General features: G+C 44.3%; 1 long non-coding RNA gene across 2 annotated transcripts in view; it reads left to right on the top strand.

Annotated features, from left to right (window-relative positions):
- Positions 1–999: 999 nt before the first annotated feature.
- Positions 1,000–25,337, top strand: part of LOC130368046 (uncharacterized) — a 46,992-nt gene continuing 22,654 nt past the window's right edge. For both annotated transcript variants that reach the window (XR_008892274.1, XR_008892276.1), the window contains exons 1-2: positions 1,000–1,096; positions 3,725–3,809. This is a non-coding gene — a long non-coding RNA (uncharacterized LOC130368046). The remainder of the gene's footprint in view (positions 1,097–3,724; positions 3,810–25,337) is intronic.

The raw sequence follows: 25,337 nt of genomic DNA, 5'->3' as shown, positions 1-25,337 counted from the left end.
GATAAGGTGTCATTTTTACCGAAAAATGTACTACGTAGAAACGGAATCCCCCAAAAGTTACAAAACTGCGTTTTTTTTCCAATTTTGTCGCACAATGATTTTTTTTTCCATTTCACCGTAGATTTTTGAGCAAAATGACTGACGTCATTACAAAGTAGAATTGGTGGCGCAAAAAATAAGCCATCATATGGATTTTTAGGTGCAAAATTGAAAGAGTTATGATTTTTTAAAGGCAAGGAGCAAAAAACGAAAATGCAAAAATGGAAAAAACGCCGGTCCTTAAGGGGTTAAAGCAACAACACATTTTATAATACATTACACTACAGAACATATGTACAGGGGGGAAACAGGTACAAGAGAGCACAGGGGACACTGAAGGGAGGCTGCCAGACAGGGAAGCAAGGGTACGTGGTAACACCTCCCGTACTGGGCCACCACATTGCTATTAGTAGAACACTGTACGGAAAAAAACCTGTTTTATGTGTGAATAAGGCCTTAAGGGGCTAAATATGTGATAATCATGAGGACGCTAATGGCCTATAAATTAGAAGGAATGTGTTCAGAGGGTTGTCTGCCGCAGGTGAGCGACAATAAACCCTGTGGGAGATCATCAGGACGTAGGATTACTAGGTATTTAAGAAAGCCAAAATTGTGTTGTTAAATGGACAGCTCTTAAAATCCCGGACGGCAATGAAGGAGTTACGTGATGACCCTTCACCTCACCCTTCCCCTCCTCGCTGCTCTCCTCATTAGTAAGCGGGGAAGCAGAGGTATGGACTACTTTAGTTGCGTTTGTCCTAAACCATGCAGATACAGTCTGTGCCATGTTACCATGGTAACCTCTACTAGAACAATTACATAGCAATATGCCGCCCCCCACCTCACATACTGGAGGGGGAGTCCCTTAATAGGGGAATAGTCAGAGAAGAGAACTAAAACATTTTTTTTTATTTTTAAACATTAAGTGTGCGTCTAAAAATATCCCACCATAATATGCACAAGGAACATAAAGACTGTTATTAGCCGCTGGAGTATATATGGCGATGTTGTCATATTGTGCATGGCATGAAGCACATGGGCTGCCGGGTATTTTCAGGTGTGATTCATGATATGTACCGTATTTTTCGTCATATAAGACGCTCCGGCATATAAGACGCACCCAATTTTAAAGGATAAAAATCCCGAAAATAAAGATTCTGAACCAAAGACAATGTAAAGTATAGGACAGTGATCTTCAACCTGCGGACCTTCAGATGTTGCAAAACTCCAACTCCCAGCATGCCCGGACAGCCGTTGGCTGTCCGGGCATGCTGGGAGTTGTAGTTTTGCAACATCTGGAGGTCCGCAGGTTGAAGACCACTGGTATAGGAGGTAATATTCACGTGTCTCCGCCGCTCCGGACCGTCACCGCTCGTCACCGCTGCCCTGGATGTCGCCCTCCATCGCTGTCGCCGGGGTGTCCCCGTCGCTCCGGAACATCTCTGCTGCCCGGTATCCTCTCTCTCCGTCGCCGCCATCAAGTCGCTACGCACGCCGCTCCTAATTGGATGATGGGACAGCATGCGCGACGACGTGATGACGACGAAGGAGAGCGCCGGCCATGCAGGGGATCCCGGCACGGAGCAGACACCGAGGAGGCAGGTAAGGCCCCTCCCGGTGTCCGTTAAGCTGTTCGAGACACTGCCATTTCACCGCGGAGGTCCCGAACAGCCCGACTGAGCAGCCGGATTAGTGTCACTTTCGCTTCAGACGCGGCAGTCAGCTTTGATCGCCGCGTCTGAAGGGTTAATACAGGGCATCACCGCATTCGGTAATGTCCTGTATTAGCCGCGGGTCCCGGCCGTTGATGGCCGCAGGGACTGCCGCGATAGGACAGGGTTTTAATGTGTATTTGCCATATAAGACGCACCTACTTTCCCCCCCCCCCCCCAGTTTTGGGGAATAAAAAGTGCGTCTTATACAGCGAAAAATACGGTAACTCTGTAATAAGAATGTTATAATACTAAATATAACACTAGAGCCAGGCGTGTGCTGGGAAAGGGCATACGGTGAGGGTTATCCACGCCAATATGGATGCCGAATCTGCGTATAAATGAGAGTGTTTCCACGTGGAAATCTATTGCCCTTTGACTGAAATGGGAAATGCCTTTTAATGTGACAAAAAAGTAAAAGTCACTTTTCTGTGCACTCCCGCATGGAATCGCTGCAGATTTCTCTCATTGTCAATAGATCTGCATGCAAATCTGCATCAAAAACCACATGGATTTCAGATGAGGATTTCATGTGACTTTTGAGGCAGAATTTGTTATTAGAAATTCTGTGTGAGAACACGCTCTAACAGATGCATGTGGTAGTTATATGTTTTGTAGTGAATCTCCGGTTTGGTTAAAGTATAAGTGAGCCTGCTAATAGAAGGCGCCATATTTTCCTCTACCTATGTACTTTGTTTCTCAGAGATCCTCAATGAAAAACCCCATGAAAAATCTGGGGAGTATGTAGGTACAGTATGAGCGGGATGGTCATGTGGATGAGACCTAATTGTAATGTAGAATTTAATAAAATTCAGCTTTCTGCCCAGAGTTAAAGGGGTATTACGGGCTAAAACATTTTATCCCCTATCCAAAGGATAGGGGATAAGATGTCTGATCGCGGGGGGCCCGCTGCTGAAACCCCCGCGATCTCCCTGCAGCACCCGCATTCTATTCGGGTGCTGAATCTCCAGTTTCGGAAACCTCCGGGTTTCCGGGACTGGGGACGTGATGTCACGCCACGCCCCCTCCATTCATGTCTATGTCAGGGGGCGTGACGGTCGTGAATGCCCATTCTGATTGGTCAGTTCTTCCAGCCATTGACACATTCCGCAGATCTGGACTGTCCGTAACATTGTATTTTGAGTTTGGTTTCAAGTAACAATGGTCTAGAAAAGACTATTGTAGTTTTAAAAATTTTGTAACTTGAGGCTGTTTTAACTTGAGAGACCACTGTATTTGAGGGGACAGATATGGGGTATTGGGAGAATCACTAGTATAATAGACATTTCATATTCACAAGAAGGACTAAAAATAGACATTAGCAACTCACTGAGGGATCAGTTACATACTGCCCATACAAGTCTAAAGATAGGAAAGGGATGGAGAGGGAGAGGGAGTTGGAGTGATTAGCTAAAAGAGTGCAAAGAGTTACACAACAGCTTTATACAATGAAAAATCTTTGAGAAGACCATACAACATTGGATTGAAAAGTGGTCATATATGGTGAAGTGGTCTTCTCGAAGAAAATGGCCACTAAGTATAATGCATGGTGGGCTAAATATCTATAAGTCCTTAGTTCACAGCTTAGACTGCTTAGTACTGCTCTATAAGGTCTTCCATGTGGTGCTGCTTCTGCTTTGTGCTACAAGTCTATAGATAAAGAGGAACAAGATCGCTTCTTCTGCATGTGTGCAGTGTATAGGAGACATCATATGAGTATAGTCTACACCTACTAAAAACAACAACAAAAAATTTGGAATGAAGTGATATAATGGCCAGAAATAGTGTACCTACATAGGACAGCTTATTCTGTAAAGTTACATGAAGAGAATATACATGCTCGGTCAGCTGTGAATGTCAGCTAAATGTATAGGTAATACTTTAAATTAAATAATGCACATTTATATTGTAACACATGTTTAACCCTTAAGTAAAAGAAGCGACTCCAGATATCTCTGCTGTTGTCTCTGTAGGTCGCAGCTAAACTTGCACACTGTCTACCACTCCGAACAAGCGTGTACTGAGCCACCCAGGAATCTGCATAACAAATACTTATATGTGAGTTCTCTGCAATGACAGTTTTAACATACATAAAACAGCTTTTAAAAAGATTATATGTGAGTTCAGATATTGTGGGCGTATACTATGCGGATTATATTTAGAATTGCATTAATGGCAATCCCCTAGTATAATTCTATTATCAGAATCACTTCCTCTACCTTAAGGAGTGTGCTGCGGAGAATAACAGATTATCCAATAGTGTCTTGTTTGTGCCATGGGCAGATTACAGGCACCATGGCATGTTGTATTTTCTCTAAGCAGTCCTGACACTGGCTGCTATAATACCTGAAAAGGTGGAGATCCACTTAGAAGATGCAAAAAAATTAATAAAAATAAAATAAAAATAAGGAAATCATGCAAGGACTACAACCGCCTGGAAGACCCTTACTATACAACTACTACGTCACCTTACTGTACATCACTGTCTTTTCAGTCCAAATACTGTATATTGTATATTTACAAAATATTTATGGCCATATGGGAGATTTAAAGCCCAGTACAATACCAGACCCCAGCACATCACACGCAGCATTTACTTAGGATTTCTGATGTAATTTGTCAGGATCTTGGCATTTGTAAATGTCCCATTAATGCATACACACAAAGTGATCCTTAGGTTAGAAGCGTAGCTGTATGACAAGTGAGGGGTCATGGTTATGCAATATTACATCTGCTAAAAGAGAACCATATTGTCTTTCCTAGCATGTAAATGAATTATTGAAGAAGTCAAATACTTACATCCATACAGCAATAATAAGCAATCTTCTTAGAACTATATAGCACAAATAGGAAAAATGTCACAGCGCTCCTAAATCCAGTGAAAAATTATATATATTTTTTATATTATGTTTTGTATTTTATGAATATATATATATATATATATATATATATATATATATATATAGAGGGATATTAGCTCCATAGAGATAGAGCTAGGCAAATAAGTTAAACAGCAGTCAAAATCTAATGTTTAAACAGGGCTTCTCCTGTTCTTACTTATCAGCTTAAAAATAAAGCCTTTACATTTAGCCAAAAAACACAAAGTAAACCCTGCTCGTCCAAGCAATAACTCACAAAAATCTTCCTTATTTATATAGGTGACTTGCTACCAGCCACCTGATACACATTGCACTCCGGCCACATGCACTTGCTCGTGAGCGCATTGTCCTGCAGCGCTCTCCCCTGCTGCCGGCGGGGCTGGGATTCGCCCCCCACATGCGAATCCCAGCATGTCACTTACCACGGTCCTCTGCTGCCTCATACACCGTCGCTCAGCTCCGGCAGGCATGTCCCCATCTCCTAGGGCGCGCACGCGCCGGAGATCAGAAATTTAAAGGGCCAGTATGCCCATAATTATGTGCAACACCTGACATTACTCTTCAAGTCCCTGCACCTCCCACTCTTCCCTGCCGGATCTTCAGTTCCATTTGCCTGAGATTAAGCATACCCTTTGTCTGTTTGCCTAGCCCGTGGTCTGACCCTTCCGCTATGTTATTTGACTACGCACCTTTGCCGCCTGCCTTGACCTTCTGCTAAGTCCGACTTCGTCTCTGCCTAATTCTACTGTTCTTGGCCTCGCCCAGCTACCTGTGTGGTCGACCTGGGTGTCGCCTGCCACAGCAAGCCCATCCTGCCTTGCGGCGGCTCTGGTGAAGACCAGTGGTACCTTAGACTCCGCTTCCCGATACAGCCCGTGTCATCAGCCACACAGGTCAGTAGATCCACATCCAGCATCCTTACAGCAAGGCCATGGATCCCGCTGGGGTACCTCTGCCCGAGAATCCGGATCTTGCCACTATAGTGGCTCTCCAGTCGCAGCAGTTGGCCCAGCAGGTGCAGAAGTTAAACCAGTTGTCCGCCATGATCCAGCAGTTGCTTACTGCCCAGAAACAACCACAGCAGCCACAGCCTCCTCCTGCTCCAGTAATGCCTCCCGCTCCTGCAGTCACCACGGGATCCAAGCTCTGTTTGTCTCTTCCTGAGAAGTATGAAGGGGATCCTAAGTCCTGCCTTGGATTTGTGACACAGTGCTCCATGCACATAGAGCTTATGGCGGAACAGTTCCCTACGGAACGAGCGAAGGTGGCCTTTGTCGTCAGTTTGTTAACTGGAAGGGCTCTGGCCTGGGCAACTCCGTCATGGGATCGCAGCGATGTACTCACAGCCAGTCTTCAGGCTTTCCTGACGGAATTCCGAAGTGTTTTCGAAGAACCTGCATGAGCTTATTCGGCTGAAACGGCTTTGCTGAGCCTTTCTCAGGGGTAACTCCTCTGTGGGTGAGTATGCTATCCGATTTCATACACTGGCTTCAGAGTTATCCTGGAATAATTAAGCTCTTTGCACCACTTTCAAAAGGGGACTTTCTAGCCATATTAAGGATGTCCTTGCTGCCCGGGAATTGCAATCTACCCTAAATGATCTTATACAGCTGGCCTCCCGGATTGATATCTGTTTCTCTGAGCGACGTTAGGAACAACGTCAAGAAAGGGAGTCTGCACAACCTCAGCACTTTCCTCCCCTGGCACCAGTCTTCCAGCAACCACCCCAACCTTCTACATTGCCTGCTGCAGTGGAGGCTATGCAGGTGGATCGGTCTCGCCTGACTCTGCAGGTAAGAACTGGCCGACGAGCTGAGAATCGATGTCTCTACTGCGCCAGTGCAGATAATTTCCTCAAAGATTGTCCTGTACGTCCACAGTCACAGGGAAACGCTCGCACCTAGGTTTTGTGGGAGAGGCTTAGGCCTCTCCATGCTTGAATTTGTCGGTCCAGCTTTCTCTACCCTCCAAAGAGGTTATTTCCGTTGTTGTCTTTCTGGATTCTGGTTCCGCAGGAAATTTTATTGATACCTCTTTAGTACATAGGTATCATCTGTCGGTGTCAAGCTTGTTGAAGCCCTTGTACATCTCTATGGTCAACGGAAAAAATCTGGACTGGACTGTGCTATACCACACAGAACCGATATCTATGCAGGTCGGAGTCTTGCATAAGGAGAACTTATCCTTCTATGTACTTCCTCACTGTACCTCCGCTCTCCTGCTTGGTCTTCCTTGGTTGCAACTCCATGCCCTGCAGCTGCATTGGAAAACTGGAGAAGTTCTCAGTTGGGGACCTTATTTCAACGGTCACTGTATTCATACTCATCCTTCTAAGTTGGTATCTCCTTCTACTCCTCTGCCTGCTTTGCCTTCAAATCTTCTGGACTATGCTGACATCTTGGGGGGAGGTGTTGTCAAATACTGATACAGCAGGTAAATGGGACATCTTTAACCCCTTAAGGACGCAGCCCTTTTTCACCTTAAGGACTGAGCCCTTTTTCGCAATTATGACCACCGTCACTTTACGAATTAATAATGCGAAAACACTTTTACCGAATATTCTGATTCTGAGATTGTTTTTTCGTGACATATTCTACTTTATTTTGGTGGTATATTTTCGGCGTTAATTGCATCCTTTCTTGATGAAAAATCCCAAAATTTAATGAAATTTTTGAAAATTTTGCATTTTTCTAACTTTGAAGCTCTCTAATTGTAAGGAAAATGGATATTCCAAATAAATTTTATTTTTATTCACAAATACAATATGTCCACTTTATGTTGGCATCATAAAATGGACATACTTTTGCTTTTTGAAAAAATTAGAGGGCTTCAAAGTAGAGTAGCAATTTTCAAAAATGTCATGGAAATTGCTAAATCTGAAGGGACAGATGTTACAGAACTACAACTCCCAGCATGCCTGGGCAGTCGAGGCATGCTGAGAGTTGTAGTTTGGCAATATCTGGAGGGCTACTGTTTGGGCACCACTGTAACAGTGTTCTCCAAACTGTGACCCTCCAGATGTTGCAAAACTACAACTCCCAGCATGCCCATGCGACCTCACTCCTATCCTTTAGGCTGATCGGGGCTGTTGCTGACAGCTCCGATCAGCCCTATTTTCCGGGTGATCGGGTCACCAGAGACCCGATCAGCCAGGAATTGGAGAAAATCGCATGTCTGAATTGACATGCGATTTTCTACGATCGCCGATATGGGGGGGTCTCAGGACCCCCCTGGGCGATGTGCCAGGGTGCCTGCTGAATGATTTCAGCAGGCATCCGGCTCCGGTCCCCAACCGGCTAGCGGTGGGGACCGGATTTCCCACGGGCGTATGGATACGCCCTCGGTCCTTAAGGACTCGGAATGCAGGGCGTATCCATACGCCCTGTGTCCTGAAGAGGTTAAATCAACTCTAAATAACTATACAGCTAAATATATACCAAAGGGGAACAAATTTAAACGATTAAAACTAAATCCTACATGGCTGACAAATGATGTTAAAAGAGCAATAAACAACAAAAAAATAGCTTTCAAAAAATACAAATCTGATGGGTCACCTATAACATTTAAACAGTACAAGGAGCTTAATAAAATCTGTAAAAATTTAATAAAAACTGCAAAAATTAAAAATGAGAGACAGGTGGCCAAAGAAAGCAAAACTAATCCTAAATATTTTTTTTAGATATATAAATGCAAAAAAACCAAGGACAGAGCATGTAGGACCCCTTAATAATGATAACGGGGAGGTTGTCACAGGCCATAAAGAGAAGGCGGAGCTACTGAATGGGTTCTTTAGTTCTGTATATACTAAGGAAGAAGGAGCTGACATTGGACAGGTCAGTGCTGGTAACACATCATGTAATGTACTGAACTGGCTTAATGTAGAAATGGTACAAGGTAAGTTAAGTGATATAAATGTAAGCAAATCTCCAGGACCGGATGGACTACACCCAAGAGTTCTTAGAGAACTAAGTTCAGTAATATCTGTACCCCTGTTCATGATATTTAGAGATTCTCTGGTGTCTGGTATTGTGCCAAGGGACTGGCGCAAGGCGAATGTGGTGCCAATCTTCAAGAAGGGCTCTAGGTCTTCACCAGGAAACTATAGACCGGTAAGTTTAACGTGCATTGTGGGTAAATTGTTTGAAGGACTTATAAGGGATTACATACAGGAATACATAGGGGATAACTGTATTATAAGTGATAGCCAGCATGGGTTTACTAAGGATAGAAGTTGTCAAACCAATCTAATTTGCTTTTATGAAGAAGTGAGTAGAAGCCTTAACAGAGGAATGGCTGTGGATATAGTGTTTCTGGATTTTGCTAAAGCGTTTGATACTGTCCCTCATAGTCGTCTGACAGGTCAGTTAAGATCTTTCGGTTTGGAAAATTTAGTTTGTAACTGGATTGGACACTGGCTCATGGATCGTACCCAGAGAGTGGTGGTCAATGATTCGTACTCTGATTGGTCCCGGTTATTAGTGGTGTACCCCAAGGTTCAGTACTGGGCCCGCTGTTGTTTAATTTATTTATCAATGATATAGAGGATGGTATTAACAGCTCTGTTTCTCTATTTGCAGATGACACCAAGCTTTGTAGCACGGTACAGTCTATAGAGGATGTGTATAGGTTACAAGATGACTTGGATAGACTAAGTGTCTGGGCATCCACTTGGCAAATGAGGTTCAATGTGGATAAATGTAAAGTTATTCATCTGGGTACTAATAACCTGCATGCATCGTATGTCTTAGGGGGGATTAAACTGTCAGAGTCACTGGTAGAGAAGGATCTGGATGTACTTGTAGATCACAGACTACAGAATAGCATGCAATGTCAGGCTGCTGCTTCCAAAGCCGGCAGGATATTGTCATGTATAAAAAGAGGCATGGACTCGAGGGACAGGGACATAATACTCCCCCTTTATAAAGCATTGGTACGGCCTCACCTGGAATATGCTGTTCAGTTTTGGGCACCAGTCCATAAAAGGGAAACTGTGGAGCTGGAAAGGGTGCAGAGACGCGCAACTAAACTAATATGGGGCATGGAACATCTTAGCTATGAGGAGCGATTAAAGGAGTTACAATTGTTTAGTCTTGAGAAGAGACGCTTAAGGGGGGATATGATAAATGTACATAAGTATATTAATGGCCCATACAAAAAATATGGAGAAAAACTGTCCCAGGTTACCCCCCCCCCCCAAAGGACGAGGGGGCACTCCCTCCGTCTGGAGAAGAAAAGGTTTAGTCTCAAGGGGCGACACGCCTTCTTTACCATCAGAACTGTGAACTTATGGAACAGTCTACCTCAGGAACTGGTCACAGCAGGAAAAATTAACAGCTTTAAAACAGGTTTAGATACATTCCTGGAACAAAATAACATTAATGCTTATGAAGAAATATAAAATCCCATCCCTTCCCCAATATCGCGCCACACCCCTACCCTTCAATTCCCTGGTTGAAATTGATGGACGTATATGTCTTTTTTCAACCGTACTAACTATGTAACTATGTAACTTTCAGTGAGAAGCAAGCTGAAGTATTGCCACCTCATCGTCCCTACGATGCCAGGACCACCCCTCCTCGGGGGAAGAATTTACCTGTCTATTCCTGAAACTCAGGCCATGTCTAAATATATTCAAGAAAATCTTCAAAAAGGCTTTATCAGGAAGTCTTCTTCCCCTGTCGGAGACAGATTCTTCTTTGTAGAGAAAAAAGACGGTTCTTTACGACCCTGCATTGACTATCGCGGACTGAATAAAATCACCGTCAAGAACCGCTACCCACTTCCCTTGATCTCTGAGTTATTTGATCGTCTGCGAGGGGCGAGGATCTTATCCATACTTGACCTTCGAGGTGCCTATAACTTGATTCGCATAAGAGAAGGTGACGAATGGAAGACTGCATTTAGTACTTGGGATGGACATTTTGAGTATCTTGTGATGCTGTTCGGACTCTGTAATGCTCCAGCAGTCTTCCAGGAGTTTGTTATTGATATCTTTTGTGACCTCTTATACACCTATGTCATGGTCTATTTGGACGATATTCTCATCTACTCGCCCAATCTTCAGACTTATCGTTTACACATCTACCAGGTCTTACAATGTCTCCGAGACAACCATCTTTATGCTAAACTTGAGAAGTGTGTTTCAGTCTACCTTTTCCGGGTTACATCGTTACTAGTCAAGGTCTAGAGATGGATCCTAACAAGTTGCCTGCTGTATTGGACTGGCCCCGACCTACCGGCTTAAAAGCTATTCAGTGCTTTCTTGGTTTTGCCAATTACTATCAGCAATTTATCCCTCATTACTCCACCTTGGCAGCGTCCATTTTCTCTCTCACCAAGAAGACTTCTAATCCCAAGATCTGGACTCCAGAGGCCGAAGATGCTTTAAACAGTTAAAGACCGCCTTTGCATCTTTTCTTTTGAATGTGGATGCTTCTTCAGTTTGAGCAGGTGCTGTCCTCACACAAAAGTCCTCTAAGGGAAGAATTGTAACCTTTTTTTCTCTAAAACCTTCTCTACCGCGGAGAAAAACGATACTATAGGAGACTGTGAACTCTTGGATATAAAGCTGGCCTTGGAAAAATGGCATCATCTTTTGGAGGGTTCTGTACATCCTGTTACTATATATTCTGAGCACAAGAACTTGCTCTATCTTCCGACAGCCCATCGACTCAACCCACAGCAGGCCCGATGGTCTCTGTTCTTCTCCAGATTTGACTTCTACATCCACTTCCGTCCTTTCGTCCTGCAGAGAAGAATTTATGAGCTGATGCTCTTTCCAGGTCTTCTGATGTGCATGACCGAGAATCTCCTCCTCAGGATTTTATTCCTCCTGAGCGTCTCATCTCTGTAGAGCCAGCAAATCTTCAGCACCTGCCTCCTGGAAAGACTTACGTATCTCCCCGTTTAAGACTACGAGTCTTGAAATGGGACCATTCCTCTCTTCTGGCCGGTCATTCTCGAATTTGTAACTCCCTACAGCTCATCTCCAGACAATATTGGTGGCCTAGTTTAAAAGAGGATGTCATTGATTTTGTACGTTCCTGTTCGGTCTGTGCCTGGGATAAGATCCCTCATTCTAAACCTGCAGGTGTTCTTTAGCCTTTGCCTGTTCCAGAGCTCCCCTGGACCGATATTGCTATGGACTTAATTACTGACCTTCCGTCTTCTGGAGGCAATACAGTTGTCTGGGTGGTTGTGGACCGATTTTTTAAAATGGCTCATTTTGTGCCACTGCCTGGACTTCCATCTGCACGGCAGCTTTCTAAACTTTTCCTCTGCCACATCTTCCGTTTACATGGTTTGCATTCACATATTGTATCCGACCGTGGAGTCCAGTGTGTCTCTTAGTTCTGGCTGGCCCTCTGCTCACTTCTCCAAGTCAAGCTGGATTTTTCCTCAGCCTACCACCATCAATCCAACAGACAGGTTGAGAGGGTGAATCAGGTTTTAAGAGACTATCTATGTAATTTCATTTCTGCTCGTCAAAACAACTGGGTCGATTTACTTCCTTGGACAGAGTTCTCTTACAATCATAAGAATCGCCTTTCTACGTAGTTTATGGACTTCATCCTTGTCCTCTTCTTCCGGAGTATCTGTGGTTGATGAACAAGTGCGGAACTTTTCCACCATCTGACAGATGCTACATGTCGTATGAAGTCTCAGGCGGACAAGAAAAGACGTTCCCCTCCCAAGTTCTCTCCTGGTGACAAAGACTGGTTGTCAGCCAAATATATCCGCTTCAAAGTACCCAGTTATAAACTGGGCCCTCGCTATCTTGGTCCCTATAAAATCAAGAAACGTTTAAATCCTGTGGCCTACTCTCTTCATCTGCCGTTCTCTCTCCGGATCCCAAATTCCTTCCATGTCTCCCTCTTGAAACCTGTCATTCACAACCTATTTTCTAAAAAGGACATTTCACCTACTCCCATCTCTGGTACCTCTGATGTTTATGTTGTTAAACAGATTTTGGACTCCAAGTTTAACAGAGGAAAATGCTTTTTCCTTGTGGATTGGGAAGTATTCGGTCCAGAGGAGAGATCTTGGGAGCCAGAGGAAAATACCCTGGACTGTGACCTTCTCAGTAAATTTCTGAACTGCAAAAGGAGGGGGAGACCAAAGGGGGGGGTTACTGTTACACATTGTGCTCCGGCCACATGGGCTGGCTGTGAGCGCATTGTCCCGCTCTCCCCTGCTTCCGGCGGGGCTGGGATTCGCATCACGGGACACACCCGCATGCGAATCCCAGCCCTTCACTTACCACGGTCCTCTGATGCCTCTTCCACTGTCTCTCAGCTACGGCGCGCGTGTCCCCGTCTCCTAGGGCGCGCGTGCTGGAGCTCTGAAATTGAAAGGGCCAGTACGCCCATAATTATATATAACACCTGACACTATTCTATAAGTCCCTGCACCTCCCACTCTTCCCTGCCGGATCTTCAGTGCCATTTGCCTGAGATTAAGCGTACCCTTTATCTGTTTGCCTAGCCTGTGTTCTGACCCTTTCGCTACGTTATTTGCCACCTGCCTTAACCTTCTGCTAAGTCTGACCGTCTCTGCCTCATCCTACTGTACTTGGCCTCACCCAGCTACCTGTGTGGTTGAGTCGTATCGGGGGTAGCAACCTGGGTGTCGCCTGCCGCAGCAAGCCCATTCTGACTTGCGGCGGGCTCTGGTGAAGACCAGTGGCACCTTAGACTCCGCTCCCCGATACAGCACGTGTCATCAGCAACACAGGTCAGTGGATCCACATCCAGCATCCTTACACCACCCAATAGAATGATCATCAAAATGTACTACTCACACAAGTCAGATGTCCTCTTTTGAGGCTGCAGACCTCAGGTTCAGTTACTCACAGCCTCAGCATGGGGACTAAATTATACCTTGTTTTTAAAGGGGTACTTCGGCCCTAATACATCTTATCCCCAATCCAAAGGATAGGGGATAAGATGTCTGATCGCGGGGGTCCTGCAGCTGGGGACCCCCGCAATGTGTCATTCCGCACCCACCTTTGTGAGCTCTCCTCAGTGCTCTAGGCTCTGAGTGTTTAGGGTGACAACCATGGGGCCGGAGTATCGTGACGTCACAACTCCGCCCCCGTGTGATGTCACGCCCGTCCCCTCAATGCAAGTCTACATAGACTGCAGGGGTCCCCAGCGACAGGACCCCCGTGATCATACATCTTATCCCCTATCCTTTGGATAGGGGATAAGATGTATTAGTGCCAGAGAACCCATTTTAGCCCATACACCATCTGTTTTCAGCACCTGTGCTGATTTTGGGCAACAATAAAAACCTGGACTGGCCAGAAAGAGAATGAAAAGCCCCACTTCACACCAATCTGCTGTAATTTCATAAATATCCAGGCCCAAACAGACTTTGGCAAAGGTTGCTTAACAGCTAAGATCTGGTATTTGCACACTATCCTGGATCTCCCTTAATATATATATATATATATATATATATATATATATATAGTTATATTTATATTGCACTGCACAGTTATATAATACCTTTTGAACAAGAAGAGATTGTTTTTTCTTTTTCTTCCTCTTGAGTCCATGTAATGCTTTAGATGGAGCAAAGATTGTTAGGATCATTTAGTCACCCAGACTTAAAAAAAAATACTAAATTACTCCTCTGCCCAAGGGTAGATTTGACATCTCTTTAATCGTTTATATGTTTTTGTGACATGTCTTTCTTCATACTGACCCAGAGTTGTGTATTTTAGCAGTATTTTAAAAAGGCAAACAGGAACAAAGGAGATGTCCAGCGCAGTTGATGCAGAACGTGCTCTTTATTAAGAATAAAACTTCACAGCGTGGTGAACATGGACACAGACATGTGACGCGTTTCGGCCTTTAAACGTCAGGCCTTAGTCATACATGTGATTACAGTCAAGAAAGATCTTATATTGGGGAGGTGATTCCCCGGTCAACCAAAAGAAAAGGATCGGTCATGATACTCATCCTCCTCCTACTGCTCACAGGTGAGTTGCAACCAAAATCAAGGCATGACATCACCCATTCAGGTAGGGAAGACAGGTAGCAAAACAAACTCATAGGTATACATAAAAATAAGGCAAAAAGTAGTCAGGCATATATAGATCAAATGTGAACTAGACTACTAATATAAGCATAAAAACCTATAAAAAACTACAAAGATATATAGAGCCTAAAAAAGCTAATACCTATAAAGCTACCCGTAACAAATCCAGGGAAAGATCCATAAATCGGAGTCTTGTACTGTAACCGGAGAAATAATTAAATAAATATATTATAGGGATACAGCTAGTAATAATGTTTTATATGTGTCAAGACTCCAACACATGGACATAACCCTGGATGTGACCGACACGTGACCTAAAAGACACAATGTAAAAACAGAAGTCATAATAGAGTGAGCTAAGGAAACGATGGAAACAAGTCACTGGTGTTATATTTGGACCAAAAAGAGAATGGAAATAATATTAAAAATGGTTACAATATATTACAGAATCATACAAATCCATGCTCAGATGGTACAAAATATATATATATATGTTGTTATAACGTGCGGAAAATGTAACCATAAAAGGTAGGAAGTATAAAGTATAAATGGAAAAAATACGTTTATTTAATCCGTTGGGGATCCTGCTATTGAGTTTAATGATCCAAAAAACCTCTCTATCAAGGAGCTTCTGCCTGCTGTTCCCCCCTCTGAGTGGATGAGTGACACGTTCCAGACCCTGAATAGTGAGTGTGGCAGTGCTTCCTGAATGTGCCTCTGCGCAATTTTTCGAAACCATAGACACATGTCTGGAGTTAAAATGCACTACATCAGAGATGTGTCTACGGATACGTACCTTTTAAGGGGGTGGTGGTACAACCCACATACTGTAATTTGCATTCTTTGCATGTGATGACATAAACCACCATACTGGTATTACAGTTTATATATTGTTGTATTTTAAAAGACTCCCCGGTGGAGGTGGAACAGACCATGTTGGAATTATGCATATATTTACAGCACAGGCACTTGATGTGTCCACATTTATAGGTACCGCAATATCATAGCCAAGTGGACTTGGCCCGAGGCTGTGACTCCGTATACAAACTGGGAGAGATCAGTTGGCCAATCGTAGGGGCCCTCCTGGAAATACACTGGTATCCCCCAACAAAGGTGTTCCTAAAAGCCGGGTCCCCTGTAATAATGGGCATGAATTTGTGAATGATGCCACAAATCTGTTTGTACTCTAGGCTATAGGCGGTGGAAAACACTATAGGGGGAGGAGAAGAATCAGTAGGGAAAAGGGCCGGTTTGTGAGTAAGAATTTTGGGAGTAATCAAACTCGACCTACTTTTCTTAGAGGCAATTGCTCTGCCCCATTTTATATCACGGCAGGAGTAGCCTCGATGTAAGAGACGGGTCTCTATCGCAGTGGCCTCATTTTCGAAATCCGGGTCCGAAGAACAATTTCTCCGGGCCCGGATCATCTCCCCCACCGGCAAATTCCTGATCATGTGAGGCGGGTGACACGAAGTGGCGTGTAATAATGAATTAACTGCTGTATCCTTTCTATGTGTGACAGTAGTCACGCACTTGCCAGTCGTGTCACCCGTCAAACGCAAATCCAGGAAGCAAACATTGGTCCCCCTCTCCCACCAACACATATATATGTTGGCGATGGAGGGGGAGAACTTCGCCCCCATCGAAGCACCCGTCGTCTGTAAATAGAATTGTTGATTGAACATGAAAAAATGATGTCGCAATAGATACTCCACAACTTGTATGACATATTCCTGTAGCACTGAAGTATAATCAGAATACGTCTTCAAGAACCATGCAAGGTCCTGTAATGCCAGTGGGTGAGGGATGACAGAATATAAGGATACCACATCCGCAGTAATCCAGGAATAAGTACCATCCCACCCCACATCTGACAACATCCGTAATACATGACCAGTATCCTTGATGAACCCAGGTATTTGGGGTATAAGGGGCTGCAAGCAGGCATCTACCCATGAGCATAGACGTTCATTTAGTGATGATATACCCGCCACTATTGGTCTGAGATGCGGGTGAAAAGTACGCTTGTGGACTTTCGGTAAAGAGTGGAAAATGGGCACAACTGGGTGATCTATTTTTATGTATTCTGCTTGGGTCAGAATACCCAGTTGTACCCCACATTCCACAAGGTCATCTAGTTTCTTCCTGAAAGGCGCCGTTGGATCCCCCGACAAGGGCCTGTATGTAGATAAATGCTGTAACATCAATAAGTTCAATTTTGTGTACAGACCCTTGTCAAGGATGACAACGGCACCCCCCTTGTCCGCCTGACGAATAATGCAATCATCCATATTGGACAATTCTTTAAGAGCTTTGGACTCACGTGCAGTGAGATTACGTTTCGTAGGAGTCTTATGTCTACTCAATTCAGTCAGCTCTCGTTCAACAGCCTCCTGGAAATAATCCAGAGAGGGGGTACGAGAGCTGATTGGATAGAAATGTGGGTTGGTAGTCGGAAAGTCCGATGCCACGATCAAATCCTGAAAATTAAGTGATTTACTATGTCCCTCACTACTATTAGACACAGAAACAGCACCATGAGACAATACATCAAATGCAGTAGTTATATTAGTCTCTAAGACATTCATATTCTGGATATTGAACATAGAATGCCCATCACCACTGTCGGTGACATCAGGTATGCTAGAAAAATGTTTTTTGACAGTCACATTACATATAAATTTATTAATTACGTATAAATTTCTTAATGTCCTTTTTAAAATGTACGTATTTTAAAAAGGCTATGTTTTATAGTTTTTTTCTTTATTTTGTCAGTATATGGTGATTTTCATCTTAGGCTATGTGCACATCTGCGTCTGAGCACAGTCTATGTCTGGTGTCTGTTTATTCATGTGAAAAACACCTCCTTATCCGTGAAGTGCTCAGATCTGTGCCAAGCCCAATGCCCGCTATGACTGCGACAAGAAAAAAGTTCTCTTGATCCAACTTGTCTTTTATTGTATGTGCATTAAAACACAATTCTATTCCATAGAAACTTTTCCGCTCACACCAAGTGTCCCATTCCGTACTACCCAACGCGTTTCATGAGCATGAGCATGAAACGCGTTGGGGTGTATGGAATGGGGCACTTGGTGTGAGTGGAGAAGTTACTATGGAATGGAATTGTGTTTTAATGTGCACAAATTGGAACTGTGTTTTTAAATGCACATGAAACGCATTTGGGTGTCTGGAATGGGGCTCAGAAACAGTCCCCATCCATGCTAGTAACAATCACTGGTCGAACCCTTCCTGGCCGGCAAGTGACAACATTTCCTAGCTATACACTGTCATTTGCAAAGCCAGGAAAAATGTTTATATACTAATAATAGAGATCTGCTTGCTGTCAGTGATTGATAACCCTGTATATTTTAACCTACGATGGCCCCGACATAAGATCATTTCAACATACGATGGCCTCTCAGAGGCAGCATCAACATACGATGCTTTTGTATGTCGGGGCCATCGCATAAACGGCTATCGGGCAGCGCAGACTGCTTCAGCTGCCACCGGATAGCCATTTATGGTGCCCCGTGTGGTCCGCTGACGATCACTTACCTGTCCTCGGGGCTCCGGCGCGTCCTCTTCGGGATCCCCTGCATCTTCGGCGCTCTCCATCATTGTCATCACATCGCTGCGCACGCCGTCCCGTCATCCAATAGGAGCTGCGTGCGTAGCGACGTGATGGCGGCGACGTGAGAGCGAGGATGCCGGGGAAGCAGAGGCCTTGCCAGAGCGTCGGGGACACCCCGGGGACACGGCGACATCCAGTGCAGCGGTGACGGTCCGGAGCAGCGGGGACACGTATAAGTATAAGCTCCAACACCAGTGGTCTTCAATCAGCGGACCTCCAGAAGTTGCACAAATACAACTCCCAGCATGCCATGCTGGGTGTTGTAGTTTTGCAACATCTGGAGGTCCGCAGGTTGTAGACCACTGTCCTATACTTTACGTTGCATGGATCCCTCAACATACGATGGTTTCAACAAATGATGGTCCATTTGGAACGGATTACCATCATATGTTGAGGGACCACTGTATCTTAAAAATGGTGAGGAAAGGATACAATAAGATATTTCTTATTTGAAATCCTTTTACCATATTAAGCATTGTATACCTTGGCTGCAGAGACCAAAGCAATCGCAATTGTACAACCCTTTTAAGATATGACATAATGGGATTTGACTGGACCTGGTCATCGTCCATTCAGCTCTTACGTACACCAGGCCCACATTAGGAGAACAGCAGGCACTTCTGACTCATTGCTGGGTCATGGCACAATATCATTCTCATCCTGCTGGACTTTCCTCAATTACCTCTCTGTATTTATTGGCTATGTTGTCGTGATGCACACAGCGACAACCGCGAGGGTGACACAGCAAGCTGCGGTATCGATCATAAGAGAGACAGTACAGAGAGGTGAACCTGCCATCTGCTACTTGTTGCCCCTGGTGCATGGACAATGGGGTATGTTTTTACATTGGTACCTTGCCAGCTCAGCATTCTTTGATGGATCACTTATGTGTAGCTTAAAGGGGTACTCCCGTGGAAAACATTTCATTTTATTTTTTTTAATCAACTGGTGCCAGAAAGTTAAACAGATTTGTAAATTACTTCTATTAAAAAATCTTAATCCTTCCAGTACTTTTTAGGGGATGTATACTACAGAGGAAATGCTTTTCTTTTTGGATTTTTCTTCTGTCACAACCACAGTGCTCTCTGCTGACCTCTGCTGTCCATTTCAGGAACTGTCCAGAGCAGCATATGTTTGCTATGGGGATTTTCTCCTGCTCTGGACAGTTCCTAAAATGGACGGCAGAGATCAGCTGTGGTTGTGAGAGAACTGTGGTTGTGACAGAAGAGAAATCAAAAAAGAAAAGCATTTTCTCTGTAGTAAACAGCTCCTAAAAAGTACTGGTAGGACTAAGATTTTTAAATAGAAGTCATTTACAAATCTGTTTAACTTTCTGGCACCAGTTCATTTAAGAAGAAAAAAAAGTTTTCCACAGGAGTACCCCTTTAACGACAATGGACGTACTCATACGCCCCCGTTTCCGAGTCCTTAAGGACCGAGGACGTATGAGTACGTCCTGTCCATTCCCGGCCCCCTGCCGCTAGCCGGAGGTGAGCCGGTGCCCGATACCTGCTGATATCGATCAGCAGGCATCGCGGCATATCGCCCAGGGGGGTTATGATGACCCCCCATGTCGGTGATTCAATTCAGCCCAGCGATCTGCAGCGGATTCCGGGTCTCCAGTGATCCGGAATTACTGGCTGATCGGGGCCGTCTCTGAAGGCCCCGAACAGCCATAGCCAGCAGGGGTGAGGTGGCACTGAGTGACAGCCTCCTGCTGTTGCTTAGCAACAGCTCCCAGCATGCAAAAAGGGCATGCTGGGAGCTGTAGTTATGCAACAGCAGGAGGCAGACCACCACAACTCCCAGCATTCCCTTATGGGCATGCTGGGACTTATAGTTTTGCAACAGCTGGAGGCACATTTTTTCTATGGAAAAGTGTACCTTCAGCTGTTGTATAACTACAACTCCCAGCTTGCACAATCAGCTAAAGTGCATGCTGGGAGTTGTAGTGGTGCATCTGCTGGTTGCATAACTACAACTCCCAGCATGCCCGTTGGCTGTTGGTGACTGCTGAGAGTTTTAGTTTTGCAACAGCTGAAGGCACACTGGTTGTGAAACACTGAGTTAAGTAGCAAACCAGTGTGTCTCCAGCTGTTGCATAACTACAATCCCCAGCCGAAGTAGTATGCCTCCAGCGGTTGCATAACTACAAGTCCCAGCATGCCCTTCCGCTGTCCGAACATGCTGGGGGTTGTAGCTTTTGCAACAGCTGAAGGCACACTGGTTGCAAAACACTGAGTTTGTTACCAAACTCGGTGTTTCACAACCAGTACGCCTCCAGCTGTTGCAAAACTACAACTCCCAGCATGCACTGATAGACGGTACAAGCTGGGAGTTGTAGTTTTGCAACAGCTGGATGTTTCTCCCCCCCAATGTGAATGTACAGGGTACACTCACATGGGCGGAGGTTTACAGTAAGTATCCGGCTGCAAGTTTGAGCTGCGGCAAATTTTCTGCCGCAGCTCAAACTGCCAGTGAGAAGCTACTGTGAACCCCCGCCCGTACGACTGTACCCTAAAAACACTACATTGCACTACCACACAATTAAATAAAAAGTAAAAAACACTACATATACACATACCCCTACACATACCCCCTCCCCAATAATAATGAAAAACGTCTGGTGCGCCACTGTTTCCAAAACGGAGCCTCCAGCTGTTGCAAAACAACTACTCCCAGTATTGCCAGATAGCCACTGACTGTCCAGGCATGCTGGGAGTTTTACAACAGCTGGAGGCACCCTGTTTGCGAATCACTGGCGTAGAATACCCCTATGTCCACCCCTATGCAAGTCCCTAATTTAGGCCTCAAATGCGCATGGCGCTCTTTCGCTTTGCAGCCCTGTCGTATTTCAAGGCAACAGTTTAGGGTCACATATGGGGTATCGCCGTACTCGGGAGAAATTGTGTTACAAATTTTGGGGGGTATTTTCTGCTATTACCCTTTTAAAAAAAAGCATTTTAGGTAAAAAAAAATTATTTTTTTTACATATGCAAAAGTCGTGAAACACCTGTGGGGTATTAAGGTTCACATTACCCCTTGTTACGTTCCCCGAGGGGTCTAGTTTCCAAAATGGTATGCCATGTGTTTTTTTTTGTTGCTGTTCTGGCACCATAGGGGCTTCCTAAATGCGGCATGCCCCCAGAGCAAACTTTGCTTTCAAAAAGCCAAATGTGACTCCTTCTCTTCTGAGACCTGTAGTGCGCCAGCAGAGCACTTTTTACCCACATATGGGGTGTTTTCTGAATCGGGAGAAATTGGGCTTCAAATTTTGGGGGGTATTTTCTGCTATTACCCTTTTTAAAAAAGTAAAATTTTGGGAAAACCAAGCATTTTAGGTAAATGTTATGTTCCCCGAGGGGTCTAGTTTCCAAAATGGTATGCCATGTTGTTTTTTTTGCTGTCCTGGCACCATAGGAGCTTCCTAAAGGTGACATGCCCCCCAAAAACCATTTGTCGCTCCTTCCCTTCTGAGCCCTCTACTGCGCCCGCCGAACAATTAACATAGACATATGAGGTATGTCCTTACTTGAGAGAAATTGGGTTTCAAATACAAGTAAAAATTTTCTCCTTTTTACCACTTGTAAAAATTCAAAAATCGGGTCTACAAGAACATGCGAGTGTAAAAAATGAAGATTTTGAATTTTCTCCTTCACTTTGCTGCTATTCCTGTGAAACACCTAAAAGGGTTAAACCGTTGACTGAATGTAATTTTGAATACTTTGGGGGGTGCAGTTTTTATAATGGGGTCATTTGTGGGGAATTTCTAATATGAAGACCCTTCAAATCCACTTCAAACTGAACTGGTCCCTGAAAAATAGTGAGTTTGAAAATTTTGTGAAAAATGTAAAAATTGCTGCTGAACTTTGAAGCCCTCTGGTGTCTTCCAAAAGTAAAAACTCATAAATTTTATGATGCAAACACAAAGTAGACATATTGTATATGTGAACCAAAAAAAATGTATTTTGAATATGCATTTTCCTTACAAGCAGAGAGCTTCAAAGTTAGAAAAATGCTAAATTTAAATTTTTTTCATCAAATTTGGGGATTTTTCACCAAGAAAGGATGCAATTTACCACAAAAATTTACCACTATCTTAAAGTAGAATATGTCACGAAAAAACAATCTCGGAATCAGAATGATAACTAAAAGCATTCCAGAGTTATTAATGTTTAAAGTGACAGTGGTCAGAATTGCAAAAAATGCTCTGGTCCTTAAGGTGTAAAATGGCCTGGTCCTTAAGGGGTTAAAAGAAGTGAGGCCAAATGACTAACACTGGTCATGTGGGCTATTAAGTGACCAGTCAAAAGACTTTATACTGTCACCAAATGCCAAGGCTAGCGATGGTCTGAGACCATCTTGCAATGAGTAATCTTAAAGTAAAGGGGTTTTTCCTTCTTATTACGTTTTCCCCTTGTTACAACTAGACACGCTGGCCGCGAGCGCTCTCCTGCCCCATCCTCCTCTGCCGGTGGTGCCACAATTCGTATCGCGGGATGCACCCGCATGCGAATGTCGGGCCGTTACTCACCTCCGGAGAGTGTGTACACACCCTCTAGGGCGCGCGTGAGCCGGTTCTCTGCGATTTAAAAGGCCAGTATGCCCTTAATTGGTTTATGCTGCTCGCTGACACTATAAGTGTCAGCACTTTCTGTTTCCCCTTGCCGGATCTTTGTGCTCACTTGCCTAAGAGAAAGCGTTTTTGTCGTGTACTGCCTTACTGTGTACCTGACCACTTGCTCTGACTACGCTCCTGTGCCACCTGCCCTGACCTCTTGCCTGTCCAGACTTCGAATTGCCTTATCCTTCCTGTGCCACGCTTTACCTCGGCAGCCTGTGTGGACGAGTCGTACCGGGGTAGTGACCTGGGTGCCGCCTGCCGCAGCAAGTCCATCCTGCTTTGCGGCGGGCTCTGATGAAAACCAGCGGCACCTTAGACTCCGCTCCCTGGTACGGTCCACACCATCATCCACACAGGTCCAGCGGATCCACTTCCCCACTGTCGTTACACCCCTATACTATGGGTCAAGATCACGTGGGGCCTCAGCAGTAGGACCCCCCCCCCCCCCCCCCCCCCGCGATTAGGTGTATTTTGATTTCAGAAAGGAAATTATATAATATAATTAAAAAAATGTAACAATAATAAAAAAAAAAAACATTTTTATACTTTCATATTATTGCCTTATTGCCTTCATTCAATACTGTTGTTGTCGATGTTGTCAATTCAGAGCAGAGACTGGTTACAATTAGTGACCACAAAAGTCTGTTCTGGCTCCTATTCTTTTTCATATGTTTGTAACACATAAGAATATCTAGTAGGTATAATTTGCTTTTTGCTGATGGCTCAAAATTGTGCAATAGGGTTGGTGTTCCTCGAGGAGTCTGTAATATTGTGGTGTCCCGGTACCGGATTGCATCCGTTACCTTGTGGTGAGGTCCCCAAAGTCAGAGTCCCTAGGTACCGGTGGGGTCCTCATCTATAGTTAGTCCCTAGTCACCCCTTTAGTAGTTAAAATTATTCAAATTCTAAGAGTATATATGTATATAATGTATGCTTGCCTTGTTGTAGTGTCGCAGGACCTGCGGGTCACGTGATGCGTTCCAGAACTCTATGGTTTTCTAGTTAAGGACCTTTGGAGGTAGTCAGGTGATCACCCACCATGCATTGTAACGGTGAGTGACAGCTGACATTGGACCAATACAAAACGGCCCTGCCCCTGCCCATATAAGGGAGCGGCGGCCATTAATCTCTCTCTTGTTCCTGCGCTGCTGATGAGGACGGGTCTGCGCAGCTGTCATAAGCACTTGCTAGGCCTAAGCCCTGCGGCCGCGGCCATTTCTCAAAAACTGTGAGTTACTTCAATCCCTGTTAACTCTGCAAGACCACCGGACCTAAATACTCCCCTAAATCCAGCGGATCTCTGCAAGAAACCCTAATTCTAATAATTTCTGGATAACTCAATGGTCCTCAGCATCTGTCAATCACTGCTGTGCTGAATAGAGACTTTGTTAATAAGACTGTTGCTGTTATTGGATGTACCGCAAATACCTCAGTAAAGTTTCACGCAAGTTCAAGTTCATCTTTGCTGTGGACATTCAGTCATTTATTCACGCACCTATCGTTTCTGGGAAGGGTGGCGATAGGCCGAAGATTTACCTCAGCGTATTAACCCTCACCCTGGCGTCACGAGTGACAAGGGTTAAATTAACCCCTCATATACCAACCCAGCAACACCCCATCTACACAACACTCCAAGGCAGGTACCACAATATAAAAAAGGATTAAGCTTTTCCTGGGATTCAATGTTTCCAAGGGTAAAATAATGGACTTGGGGAAAAGGAATCCTCTGTCTGAGTATCTCATCGGTAGTTAGTGAAGACTTCAGAAGAGAAGGATTTAGCAGTAATATGCTGTTTCTTACAAAGTAAAATGTGCTGCTATGTTTGTGCTGAGAATCACTTTTTCATTAAAGTGGTACTCCGGCGGAAAATTATTTATTTTTAAATCACCTGGAGCCAAAAAGTTTAACAGTTTGTAAATTACTTCTATTTAAAAATCCTAATCCTTCCAGTAGTTATCAGCTGCTGTATGCTACACAGGAAGTGTTTTTTCTTTTTTGAATTTCTTTTCTGTCTGACCACAGTGCTCTCTGCTGACACCTCTGTCCATGTCACGAACTGTCCAGAGCAGGAGAGGTTTGCTATGGGGATTTGCTCTTACTCTGGACAGTTCCTGACATGGGCAGATGGTGTCAGCAGAGAGCAATGTGGTTAGACGGGAAAAGAAATTAAAAAAGAAAATAACTTCCTCTGTAGTATACAGCAGCTGATAAGTGCTGGAAGGATTTGGATTTTTATATAGAAGTAATTTACAAATCTGTTTATCTTTCTGGCACCAGTTGATTTAAAAAAAATGTTTTCCACCGGAGTACCCCTTTTAAGGTTACTTATGCTGTATGTCCTGAAGTTACACTGTTATGGCAGTATTGCACTGTTTGTTATGTTGCACTCTTCAAATTCCAAGTGACC

This window comes from Hyla sarda, chromosome 4 (assembly GCF_029499605.1).
Source record: "Hyla sarda isolate aHylSar1 chromosome 4, aHylSar1.hap1, whole genome shotgun sequence".
Classification (NCBI taxonomy): Eukaryota; Metazoa; Chordata; class Amphibia; order Anura; family Hylidae; genus Hyla; species Hyla sarda.
The sequence above is the reverse complement of the archived record's forward strand: the minus strand, read 5'-3'. Positions and strand labels throughout refer to the sequence as shown.